This window comes from Bombus pyrosoma, linkage group LG4, assembly GCF_014825855.1.
Source record: "Bombus pyrosoma isolate SC7728 linkage group LG4, ASM1482585v1, whole genome shotgun sequence".
In the NCBI taxonomy this organism is placed as follows: Eukaryota; Metazoa; Arthropoda; class Insecta; order Hymenoptera; family Apidae; genus Bombus; species Bombus pyrosoma.
Window position 1 is genome coordinate 1,238,660 of NC_057773.1, and position 12,109 is coordinate 1,250,768.

At 41.6% G+C, this 12,109-nt stretch overlaps 1 protein-coding gene across 13 annotated transcripts in view; it reads left to right on the top strand.

The window, feature by feature from the left end:
• The window catches only part of LOC122566660 (protein turtle-like), a 156,215-nt gene that overhangs the window by 19,161 nt on the left and 124,945 nt on the right, over window positions 1-12,109 (top strand). For all 13 annotated transcript variants that reach the window (XM_043724228.1, XM_043724221.1, XM_043724227.1 and 10 more), the window contains exon 2: window positions 8,575-8,627. The gene's annotated coding sequence lies outside the window, so the exon portion shown is untranslated. The remainder of the gene's footprint in view (window positions 1-8,574; window positions 8,628-12,109) is intronic.

Below are 12,109 nucleotides of genomic sequence, written 5' to 3' on the forward strand. Positions count from 1 at the left end.
AGAAGCTATGATGACGTTGAAACTATCGATAAAACGATGATAACGTTCTAGCTGGCAATACACCGATCGTGACAGTTTATATAGATCATTCTTGTTATAAGGTCAATTGATTACGAGCATAACCCGTGATATATGTCTTTCGTCTGTCATCAATCTCGCAAATGTATTTGCATACGTACATTGTCCTCAATGATCCGCGATGGCTCGAGTCACCGCTTGATGAAGCGATTAACTTACGAAATGGTACCTAAATTGCGTACGAGAAGGACGCTGGTCGCGATGACGCTATTCTGAATGCAGCTTTTATTTCGGTCCACCCTCTTGTTCCCCAAGCGTGATAATCATTCGAATTTCCGGCCTTTCGGCCGTAAACGAATTGGAAAGAGCAGGACAAAGATCGCAAACAAAAACCGTGCGTCGAAACAAGATCGTGTCGTCGCTACGTTGCAACGCGTTCTGACGATCGTGTGACTTTTACTGACGATTTGGGCGACGCACCGATTGGGCCAATAGGAGGTACAGGAAGAGCATCATTATAGGATTGAAGAGAAAGGGTTACCTCTTTTTCTTGCTCTCCTCCCCTTTGGTTCGTGGCTCTTGGTCATTGTCACGGTCATTTCCAATTAGAAGTTTTAACCGCCATTTCCTCTTGCCTAGCCGGTTTGTTTGTCCGATTTTATTGATCAATGCATTGCTCGCTTCCCAAGCCGTTCCTCTCGCATCACCCTCTACACTTCACTCTCTCGCGACGTTTCTGCCGTTCAGTTGGTATCGATCCGTTCGAATTCGATTAACAGTTGCAAATTTAATTACGTATAACCGCGCTCCTCCTCTCTACATTTTAGTTCCTTTCCTTTTTTTCTTTTCTTCAACTTGTTCGCTGTTCCTTTACCGAGAAGAATCTCGAGTCCGATAATTTCTCTTTTCTCCTTTTTCGTGGTATTTTCTCGACCTTTCTTTCGCCTCCGATAGAGCTTATTTTCGAGACGAATGGAACTTTGCGGGAGTGTAATTGATGGTAACAGTAAACGAAGAGCGAAAAAGAACGTGTTTCTTTCGGGCCCGAACCTGAGTTAAAGTATGTACGCGACTAACTCCTACTATTCAATTTACTATCTCAGAGTCTTATTTTAAGATTAAAATATGCGTCGATAGTAGGAAATGTATTTGCCGGAAAAGCAAACGTTGATCTTATATATCCCGAAGACTTTTGATTCTTCCTTCCAAGAACTAAATATGTACATACTTGGAAAGTCAATATCGGTGAATCCATTACTATATTACAATATAGCCAGTCTTGAAGCGCACAACAAATTTACCTTTGCTTTTGCGTAGAATTTCGAACAGAGAAGAGTCTCTCTTACTTCTGAATATTTTCGAGGTCGAAAGTTTCGATCCGACTAATTTGATAGACAGAAAATACGGCTAAGCATCGTTTGACGCGGTTCGTCGTGACTTTGCATCCGTCTTCGTAACTTTTGTCAAAGTTATTCTCCTCGTTCAATTAAAACAGACAGCATTGCCTCGCAATGCAAATTACGCGAAACGGAACAGTAAGATAGGCAAGATAAGATATGCAATGGTAAACGCCAACGGCATAATACGCAGGCTGTATTCAAAGCAGACAACAACATAGCCCCCTTAAACAAGCAGCTATTTACACCGATGATATCTGAGGTGGCGAATAGGAATCTCGCGTTAAGATTCGTGGTACCTAGCCAGGATCGTGTCAAGAGGGTGGCTGCCAAAGGCTCCACGGCATGGGTAATATGATTATTCTGCTCTGCCGGATGGCCCGAATCCGCGCGGCAAACTTTAGAAGTTGCGCGCGAGTACCACTCCAAGATAATGAAACGATCCACAAGTTGTCGAGTGTTCGCTACCTTCCTCCTATCTCCCAACCTTTCTTCGACCGTTGGCAACTTCTATCCTTTTGCTTTGCCTTGTCTCGCCTTGCTCGCCTCCTTCGAGATAAGCCGAAGAAACGGTCACCGTGTCTTTTTTACATTTTGCGGAAAGAATGTTAAGTTTCACGACGTTATTCCGACCGTTATCGAAACTCGACAAATTGGAAGACCAGGTTTGTCGTTAATTTACAAAATTCAACGCTGATAACACAGTTATGTTATAATACGCCGTTTGATTAAATCAAACGATTTCGCTACCTTTTACTACTTGATTTAATAAAGGTCTTGAATAGCGCTGCCTTATTCTCCAACATCTCATTAGCGGCTATTTACCGAGTGAGATGAATGAAAAGTGGAATTCAGGGCGCGAGCTTTATGCGCTACGTATTTCTTTATCTTGGGAGAAATGTTATTTCGACCTGTTATTTTCCTATTATGCACGTTTATGATAATAAGCGGCCCCATAAATGCCCCATTTTCATATGTTAATAGCGATTGTGATATCGTTGGGTAACTATTATTTTTCATTACACTCGATAAAGCGTTGCTTTTGTTTATGGGAGACTCGATCTAGCCGGAAGGTAATTTACACGATTTTATCGTAGGTTATGCGCTCGTTTCCAAATCGTCGCTAAACGATCGGGTCAATTAAATTTCTAAACTTGCCCTTTCGTTTTAATACTTTGGTTACTTTTCCGTAGTAATTTCCGTGGTAACCACGGAGATGTGAAGTTTATCGTTCAAATTTATTGGATAACCATTTTCTCTCCACTCGATTCTCCTATATTTCCTATCGTTGTATCACGTAGCGCAAACTTTTGAACAATATTAACGCAGCTTCTCCAATAATTCCCTCGTAAACCTCGACTGTCAGCGACATTGTTTCGCGCCAGTGGGTTTGTTAGCGAGAAACTCGTTTAGTTACTAACTTCGACCCCATCCACTTTGATAGAAGTCTTGGGTTATTCCTGCCTCTAACCTTAGTTTCTACCTTCGCCACTGAACTTACAAGTGACTGCGCACGTATCATTTTCTTTCTCCTTTCTTTCCCACGGTTTGACTCGGCGCTAAGTTTAACGACTGTGACACCCTTCAGCAACGCATATTACTACTTTTCTTCCGTACGTATAACTTTCGGCGGAAAGAAGTAAAGAAAGACAAAACTTAAGGTAAGCTGATGTACCATATCCTGCCCCTTTTTCTTTATTCGGTCTTAAACAATTCCTTTAAACAATAATGTCGTTTGCGCACGGTAAAACGTCAAAGTGAAAATACGCGACGTGAATGCATAAACCCTTCATTAAACTAGGTACAGATGCTTTTACTCTTTATCAATTACATCGTTAATGAGGTAATTCGACGTGAGTCAGTTTCATCGGAACCACTGTTAGCTACCCGTTCTTTTTTTTCGTATCAGAATACGCTTTTTTAATCGGCTAATGAGCAGTCAGCAGCACGACAAACCAAGTCTTATTAAGGTTTTCGTTCTAAAGTGAAGCTCCTTTCATATTTAGTACAATGAAATCAACTATACGATTACAGAAATGTTCTTTGAAGGTTTGTCGAGTAATTTCGTTGGAAAGATTTGGGTTAGGTATTGATAGAATTGGATGGATGTATTAGAATCGAACTCGTGGAAGTAACAAAGCTCTTTGTCGTGGAATACCAAGAGGTTGAACATCTTCCAAGAGCATGGCATCTGAAACGTTCTCTGTACCATTGCCACTGACGTTGATCGGATGGATCGGTCCGATTGCTATCGGCGACCAATGAGATCGATGTATTTATGTGACCCACATGTGCATAATGTAATAGCTCGGTCCTAGTCCGTCCTGTGCAGACGTGCCGCGACAGCTGCAGTTAATGCATCGTGAAACACGGCGTTACTATCGCTTGTCTCTATCGAAGACCAAGCGCGATCGCCCGTACATTACCGCAAATCTGCATTGTTGATTATCTGGTTTGATGAAATTGTTACTAAAAAATTTGCTAATCCATGAAAGGCAATCGGTCTCACTGAATCCTCTTCCGGTGATTACAATTTCGTGTTCTATACATTTTTCTTTTTTTAACGAGTGGTTCGTAAGTCGATAAAAATGTCCAAGGGATTACTTGTCAGAAGAAAAAAGACGGTCGACGACTCGTCGAGCACGGAGTGAACGCACTCCTACTGGGTGTGAGAATTCATGATGCCACGATGTCATGCCATGGTGCTGGGAATTGCGTGACGAATATTGTACGCAACCTAAACAAGATATACGTACAATACGGTGAATCTTTCATCCCCGGTCTCTATTTTCTGCTACCGGTCTCTTTCTTCGCTTCATTCAGTTATTCGTAATTAGCGAATCCACTGGCGCGTGTGGTTGGCGCAATTACGTAACTGACACGTCGACACATCGGCTCATGGACGAGAAGGGTATTATTTCGCTTAGAATAAAGGGTTCAAACCTTGCGTAAGAAAGAATAGGCTACTGCCGCGTAAACGCCATCGGTCATTTCAGCTTGATGGTCGGAGTAACGACGGTGGTTTTGTTATACGCGAGGCGAGAGATCGTTTCGACGGCTTTTAAAATTAATGCGATAATGAATTCGGCACCGGTAAAACGTAAAACTGCCTAGAACGGTGTTTTCTAAACTAACGACGCAAATGACTTCCTACGTTAGTATTCCTTGAGTGCTATAATTTCGAGAGAAACGAATAAAACATAAATCGCGAGAAAACGTATAAATTTATCGCGACAATTTTAACTTGCGTTAGAGGATGAAATTTGAAGAACGGTGTTCTATCATTTTATCTGGAAGATACTTTCCAATTCAAATGGATTATCGCTGCATATTAATGGCGAAGGTTCAAGGAAGATCTCGAGCGATTATTTCAATTTGATCTGTTTCATCCATTTCCCTTACTTCTTCCGATGCTTTTCATTCGATTTCGTTCGTGCTTGGGAACGTGGTAGGCAATTCATTAATTAGAGCTCGCACGTCGATAAACTAATCGAGTCAAGACCGAAGTTATCGGAGGTCGAGTAAATTGAACTCCGTCACGATTTTTATCGGAGCTTGCGCTGTTTTATCTACCTACAGAATTCTTATTCACGTATTCGAGAAGAAAGAGAAGAACGATTTTGTTTTCACCATCGCTTCGTGTATGCAAATTATTCGCACGAAGTGGCACCATGGAAATCGTCGTTTGGATATTGTGGCGAATAAAGTCGGCGAATGGCAGCGTACTGCGACTGCGTTGTATTCTCAACGAAGACAATAAGACTGCAAGGTGGTCGTTGACGTGTCGTAGTGTAGATACTGTAGATTTCACGGTCTTGGTTCTGCTATCGGTCCGCGGACTGTACTCGTGTGTCTCGAATTACGGGGAATTGCGTAAGAGCGAATTGCTCGTGTGCGTGAACGCGTGTAATTCGATTTCAAGTTCACGGAGAGAGAAAGCGGATAAACGCTTGCCACAGTACCAGCACACGCGTTATTCTGACTCGTGAGTTGCACGATCAAAGGCAACCAGTAGATTCCTTTGAATTACGTTAGTGATTCGATCTCTCGCGTACATTATTTCGTGCGACTTATCGTAAATATTACGACATAGAACGATTCTCTCTACGAGTATACCGTTCGACTTGGGACAATTTTTTGTATTGTTCCTGAGAAAAGGTAACAAGTATATTCTCTTGTGGGTATACAGGGGAACATTTTAACGATCTTCTCTGTATTTTATCACGGTTGCTTGCATGCTATAACAAGTAGTTATATGGACCAGTGAGACCGCCATGCCGCTCACCACAGGATTTCTCGTTGTATCATGGGGCGCTATATTTCCTAGCAATGGGTGGTAAAGTTTTTTCTCGCCCCGGGTTATGATATACGCTGAAATCCGAACGTTTCCTCGCTTACGATCTTCACGATAAAGTTCTAGCTTCTTTATCCGAGATTTATCGCGACTCGTCTGTGAAATTATTAATATTCTCGTTTTTATACGGATGTTTCACAGAATCTTCTTAGAATTCGTTTATGCTGTACATTTCATAGATTTGACACAGTTTTCCTTAGCACTTCACAGATCGTGAAGTACCTTTGATCCGTTTCTAATGAAATCGACCAAGAACATAGTCATTATAAGCACATAGTCATTATATATCACAGCTGTAACAGAGATTGCGTACTAACGGGTACTCTGTGGAATAAAAATGACCGAAAACCTGATTCTTCATTAACCATCCTATTTTTGTTCTTCTTTATTCCTTTTATTCCTAGTAGTATGTACTTAAATTTGTTGACCGTTTTACGATACATTGTCGTTCGAGTATGGAAGCCGAGAAAGTGCTATCTTCGCGCACAAGAATCCGTATGCATTTATTCATGATCGAGCCGTGGAGAACTGTAAAAGAACGTAACGAGACGCTTCTGTGTTATCTGGTTGGCATTTACACGGAAAATTACGAAGAATATTGCGAGCAACCTAAGAAACGTGACGATATAACGTATCTACCGAAATCACGAAAGTCTCATTTGGCAAAAATATCGCGTGGCACAAGCATTTACTATTCGCGATGACTTGCGTGCAACCCTCAGCCGGTTTTCTGATTCTCGAGCGCAGCCTAATTAACGAGCGTACGTAACGCGTGTAATTAAAGGGAGGGGGTAATACATTTGCCAGACGGCGGTATCACGAAGAAACGACAGGAAAACTAGGTAGTGCCACCTCTTAATGGCCCTTCCTCGCATGCTCTCGTCGGATACGCGTTCGTAAGTGTGCGAACGTTACAGTATGTGAACACGCGTGGGTTATAAAGCTACCATTTCGGGGTTCGTTGTGGGGCTCTTGCTGCCGCATAACTTGGAATTTCCGGCTGCTTCGAACACTAACGAAATTCTATTCACCGTGGTGCTTTCGGTATTTGCATCTTTATCCTATTCGACCGTGTCGTTCGCCCATGTCCGTCTTTCATCCTTCGGCCGTGCAAAGTTTTACTATGGACGGAAGATGAAATCCATAATTTTGAATAAAAAAGATTGCGGTGGTGCCTAATCGGATATTCGAAAGGTGGTGCGCGCTGCAAATTATGCATTCTAATGTTGCACGCATTCACGCGTGCAAGTGTGCGGGTGTACGCACGGACAGAGGGTCGCGTGAGAGGTGCTGTTGATTGTCTTGTGTCCGCAGGGTCTATCGATTCTTGTTCGGCCGAGAATTGAGAGACTGATCGGGAAAAAATTCCGATCTTTGATTCTGTCCGTCCACGTGGCATTGCTTGGGTTCGTTTCGGTGAATTGTCATCTCACAGGCTTTAATTTATGACGTGCTCTTGACACGACTAGTATTAAAATCCATAATGAATGAGCAATATGAATTATATGTGCGCTTCGTGACTAATCATAGTCAAGCACTCTGCAACATTCGTTTAAATATAATTTTCGTTGCGTCGAATTCCCGCGCTGTTTTAAATGGGCGATGTTCTTTTCAAGTAGGGAAATTAATATTCTGGAGCACGCAATGCGCTACAAGATATCATCATTTTACGTAGTTAATCGTCAGGCCATGTGAAACACTTGCGTTTACTTCCCTTTCCGTCCAGTTTATTCCACTGTTATTTCCGACTAGCATGCGATTATTACCGAACAGTCATAATTGGGAAAAGAGTGTCGGATAGAACGCGTATTAAAAAAAGAACGATTAAAATAACATGTTTTTTCCTGGACAAATTTGTTATCCTTTTGCGAGAGAAATATCAAATCAGAAAAAGGTGTTTAAAAAGCTTTAACACGGGAGACAAACTATGGAGAGCCAGTGACAATCAACAACAAACGAAAATAGAGATACGTTACATATTCTTCGCCGTTCTTAATGTATCCTTCGTATTAATGACATTTTATGCTTTTTTGACATGCGTGCCTTTTTATCATACGGAAACAAAACCTGCTATATATGCATACTTTTCCCTGGCGAACTAAAATTATCATCGATGAAATGGGCGATTCTTTTCATGATTCTCCTGGAGTTCTCGATGATTCGTTATTTCGATAAATGTTTAAATACTTTAAAATTTAATTTAATTTAACAAATTTAATAGTATCTGAATATATCGATTGTTTTCACAAGAATGTTTGCCGCGAAATTGCGCATTTCCTGTCTTGTGGTTACTAAAAAGCTTCAAACGGCTTTATATAAAAAACAATTAATTAACAACAAGACATAACGTTCTTTTTGTACGCAAGTCGACTAATCATCTGTTTTACACGGGTTAAAGCGATAAAATCATCTCGAGTCGGTTTCTTCTGTGTCGCTCTTTCCTTCCTCTTTCCCTCGAATATCAAGTTTCCTTTCTAATTATTCGCGGATCTTTGCGAACGTTTGAAATGTAAAATTATTCCTGGGTAATGTACTCTGTCCTCAAAAGGCCAAGCATATCTTGAGGTTGTGCAGGAAACTCGGACTAAAAGCGGGACTTTTAATCAGTTAGATGCTCGAGAAGAAACTTAAAGGACGTTGCTACGATTATTGCAGATAATGGACAATGTTTCAATTGCGACTGAATGAAACGAAAGGTTTCTCGATTTTTCTTCGCGATATTAATAAATACGTACCAATTAATATTTGGAACATATACTTATATGTAGTACGTCTAAAATAATGCAGACTTCTTTTGTATTTCAGATTTCAAACCGCTAGCAGAGAGATTCGTCGACGAGTCGGAGCTACGCGAATCAGTAAGTTTCTTTCTTCTATACATTACGATTACGATTGTAAACTATAAACCACGTGTTTGTAAAAAATTTGTAATAATCAGTGTCTGTCGAATTACCGTAATATTCACGACAACACAAAAAGTTTTCTACTTAAAGTTAACCGTTCGTACGTTTTTCTAATGTATAAGCATGTGTGAACGTGGATAATTTCGTTGTGGCATAATTGACGGGAAAGAATTTGACGTACTTCTGCTTGAACGTGCACTCTCGTATTCGAATGTGTTATCAAAGTTGGTCGTATATGTCACGGTGATTGGAAGATTCTTTACGAGGGGAAAAAAAACACGAAGAAAAGAAAGCGGAGAAGAAGAGGATACGGAGAGCGGAGAAGAAGTTAGCATTCCTTCTCACGGACGAGTTCACTGTAATTTTCAACTATTCACTTGCTTGCTTCTACGTCTCCGTACCACCTCCGCATTGCGATGGAAAAACTCGTTTCAGTTCAGAGTAAGGGATGTATCGAACCAAAGGAACCTACCTACATCGAGGTTTTGTCGTCCACTTTGATACATTCCGTTTCTTTCACCATTTAGATCCCTTATCTTTTTCCAAAGAATTTAACATTCTGCACAAACATAGGTTCAACCTTATTTTAGAATTATGTTGTATCTCACATATTTGTACTCGTCACTGACAAAATTTACCTCTAACTTGATCGCGATGCGTTTATTCGTTTCCTTTGGTTCTTATTCTCCTACCTCGTTCGCCAACATCTAGGATAAAAAAGAAACGAGAGGAACATATTTTTACTGCATCGTACTATTCGCATACGAACAAGTTGCCTACCGTCATGATGAATACAAGCATCAGAGATGCGGCAGGCGAAAAAATCTCGGTAGAGTTGGCGAGTTTAATTGAAATCAAGCCTGCATTGCCAGGGTGTTCTTTTGGTGTAAATAGACACGCTCTCCAGATGAAAAGAAGAATAGGCCTATTTAGATGTAGATGAAGTACTGCACGATATCAGCATCGAGTAAATTTAGCGTTCAAATCATGCTCGACTATTCCTGCAACTGCGTTTAGCTGTTTTTGCCATTTCGTTGTAGTTTTGCGTTTCACGGTTTCAAATCATGCCAAATTATTTTACCCTTTTCTGGGACTCTTGGCTTCTGTTCAGTAGATTAGGTGAATCTTGCAAAGGACTGAACACAAATTTAAACGAATTTTAACGAGTTAGCTAGAGGAACGGTATTCTGAGTTTCGAGCAAGCAGGTCTATCGAATTGTCGATATAGCTTGTTCATTCTCCACTATCGTCACGGCGTTATGGTACCACCGTTAAAATCCGCGACAGATAGTACGTTATGTATGCAAAATTTTATTATTTATCGTAGAAGTTGTACGCTTTCGAATGCCTCTATGCTAAAATTTTCTTCCCTTTCTACCGAACGATGCCAGAGCAGGACAAGATAAAAAATTGTTATCTTTTGGTACCCTGGGAGCGCATGGACTTACACGCCAGAATTTACAGCAACTCATATTCATCTGCACGTTATTGCCTTGTCTTTTTAGCATTCACCGAAGCAAGGGAAATCCCGAAGATGGAAGGTTCATCGATATTGCTTTCCTTCCATTTCTTTATCGCGAAACGGGTCTTTTCCGAAGTCTTTGTCGATTTCGGTTCATCGTTGCATTCCCCGTCACTTCTGTTCGTTCCAGCGCACCTCAATTTTTCTCCCGGCGTTCTTTCTTTGTCGCGTTCCACAGCAGTCGATAATACGGGTGATATATTAAAGTAGAACTATATTGTGTCGAATATACGTGGAAGGTGTAGAACGATCGGTTGATCCCAAGAAGGAGACGCGAGGAAAGCTTGGAGACGCCTATACCTGGCTGATGTGTGCGACGGTAGGATGATGGCCTTGATCGTTTTACACGCTGATTTTTCCGACTTTTTCGATTCCTCCCGTGACATTCGTGAAATTCATTCGCGACAGATCCGCGATCTACCATGATATCGTCGACCCGATTCATCTCGGAAATTCGTCACGCAACTTGACGCTTTTTCGCGCGATGCTCGATGATGATTTGTCTCTCTTCTCATCGGGCTTTTTCCAACTTCGTTGCCGTTTCTCGCATGCCATACAGCAACTACTTCTGTCGAGAATCCGATCCACGCGGAAACATGTGTTCTCAGTCGCGAGAGTGCTATTCTCTCTCGGTATTTCTACCGCGGAAAGGCGGAAGAATGGTTGGCTTCCGCATGTTGAAAACTTTCGCGAATTTAAGCAGCTCCAATTGTAAACTTATAGGTCGGTAACAGTGGCCTGAGGCGTGTTAATAATACCGTTTATATTACTGGCGTAAAGCCTTTTCGACATTCCACTGGAATTCGCGAGATCGCGATACGAAGCTAAAATTCTCTGGATGGCTTGGATTTAATTTAACGACTCGCTCAGCGATCGTACGCTATATTCACCGGAATATCTTTATATTCACTTCCCTGAGCGAACAGTTAAACCACCACTCCAGCAACGTTACTTCCATTCCCATCGACGAACCTTCCGAGTTTACATCTCGATCCTTTGCTTCGTCGCTTCGCTACGCGCAAGTACGCAACCGTTGTAGATAAAGCGAACTTTATATAGCACACGAAAACCACGGTGTATATAAAACACGAAAGCGAACTTCTGTTCTCTCTCTCGTTTGTTCATATTTTACAATCCTCCGGCTGACGTCGTTGAGAGCGGCTCTCTTGGAGTTGGCAGCAACGAGCTTCTGTTAAGTCGTTCGCGATGGCGAAATCTTATCGTTTAGTTTATTCCACTGCTGCCAATATTTCGGTTAGTGCTCGAAGAAAGGAAACCCAGCGAAAATGAACAGGGAAAACGTAAGAAAGATGAGTGAAATTTAAATCCATTCTCGTCGTTTCTTCGGTTGTATATTTTCGAGTTGTTTTACGTGAGATATCGGAACTTTGCCCCCCCCCCCCCTCCCTCTGACCGACAAATTGCGAGACATTGATACGTTGAAAAGCAAGATGACGCTTTTAGTATCTAATTTTAGAAATTCACGAACAAGCCAAGAGCAGCAATTGATATAGCGTGAAGTAACAAGCAATGCCCATTCCAGAGGATATTTTTGCGAAGACTCGCATGTGGAAAATCCCGCGTTATTCACGGCACGTCTGGTGTATGCACATATTACATTTCTGCGTAAGGGATATGGGTACGCTTGTACCGAGTGGGAGATGATGCAGGAAAGGGTGCGGAATGGAGCTCTTTTAGAGCTAAGTGCACCCAGCCCTTGAAGCGTCTCGTTTGCCGTTTTACAGCACCGCCGCGTTCGAGCCAAGTTCTCCTCGCTGAAAAACTGAGATCTTGCTTAGAAAATACATCGTTTTAGAAAAGATCGATCAATTATGTATATAATATCGCACATTTATAAAGGTTTGTGTGACTAGAAAGTATTCGCTGTCGTTAAAACGGAAGAAAGTATGAACGC